Below are 1,691 nucleotides of genomic sequence, written 5' to 3'. Positions count from 1 at the left end.
TGAGCCACAAAGAATGGAAATTTGCTACTGTGTTTTTTTTTTTTTTCTCATAAGTTTTTTCTGCTCTGAAGTAAGAACAAGGGGAGAAAAGGAATGAACCTTTTCGAAAAGCACAACCTGAGACCTTGTTCCTTGAGTCTAGGAACAGATCTCCAGCCTCTGCAGGAATTCCTGGTTTCACGGAAGACAAATTTCTCTTTTGTCTCTGAGCAAAATTATTAATCACAGTATTTGTGAGATGAAATGAAATGAAATAACTGACCAAAAAAAAAAGGATTTAAATTAAAGTAAGAGTTAACTACACTTTTTCATTTCCTCTGTTTTCCTATTAATGTAAGAAAATAAGAACTATCATACCAGCTTGCACAACAGCCCCCACCTGCCAAGCAATTGTCTTTATCCCATTGTTAACCAAAAGCACAAGCCATTAATAACGGGCAAAAGAGAGGATAATAAACCTTGCCAGTGTCAATCATGTGGTATGGACATCTTCAGTTAAAACAGTTTTTTCAACAGCATCTTCAATGGTGATCAAAGTATCTCTCATTCTTAAATTTGAGTCATGCCTTTTGAAACCAACCGCACATCTACTTTACTAATAACTTCACGTGCAATTAGGTTTGGGTTTTATTTCTGTGAAAGAGTACTGTTTTCTGCTTTAACTATATGCCTGATCATTTCCCTATTTCTTTTCTCATGAGAGGTACTGAAAAATTGTTTCCTGTGTAATTTTTCCCAATGCTGAAAGTCCTCTCCTTTCTCACCTGCAGAGTGACAGACAGTTTGATTTATTCTTGTAGCAAAAGCCCTCTTTACCTTTGATATCCTTACTGCTCATTTTTGTAACTTTTTTTCATGCTACTATTTCCTTTCTGTCACTGGATACCAGAATTACACCCAGTTCAAGATAAGGATGTGTTGCATCAGTATAATATTTCCTGTTTTGTTCTCTGTTCTTTTGCTAATAGCTCTTCACAATCTGTTGGACCTCTTGGCAGCTGCTGAACATCAGGTTGTTTTCAGAGAAAATCCAAAATGACCCTGAGATGTTCCTTCCATGTAGCGAAAGATGATCACTTTATATGTGTTGGTAGGGTTATTTCTCTGAGAATAGGGCTTTGTGTAGCTCAATGGCTAAAATAAACAAATAAAGCTAGAGGACACCTGATCTCACTGCATTTCCCATGAAAATTTATCCACTGTCCAAAAACAATCATTCTGCTACAGAACTAAATGACAGGTGGTCTTTGCATTTCAGTTAATTTCACAGGAAAGTTTTCAGTTAATTAACAGGAAACTTCCAACATTTGTGCCTTGTCCTAGAGCCTCAGTCCTGGACCTGTGGGTCTGGGAAACACAGCTAGATAGTTTGGCTGTTGGGCTCTGGCGTATAGGCTGTGATGTGGTGAGAGGAGGACAGAGAGACACACCTGCTCATGTCATACAGTACAGAGCACAGTCTTCAATGCTCATGTGGGAGGTCTCGGACAAGCTTGTTTCTGTAGGATGTTGGCTGCAGAGGATAAGTCTAGGAACAGTTTGGCCTGTGGTCATGGACTCTCAGAGCAATATCAGACAGGAGTGCTTGAAACCTGCAGCTCTTGAAAGCATTGAGGTCCTCAGAAGCTGCTAGGAGACCACAAGCTCTGTTGCTGGCCATGGAAATGAGGTGGAACAGAGATGTTTCTAAC

This window comes from Lepidothrix coronata, unplaced genomic scaffold, assembly GCF_001604755.1.
Source record: "Lepidothrix coronata isolate B3197 unplaced genomic scaffold, Lepidothrix_coronata-1.0 Scaffold68, whole genome shotgun sequence".
Classification (NCBI taxonomy): Eukaryota; Metazoa; Chordata; class Aves; order Passeriformes; family Pipridae; genus Lepidothrix; species Lepidothrix coronata.
This window is presented reverse-complemented; position numbering follows the sequence as displayed.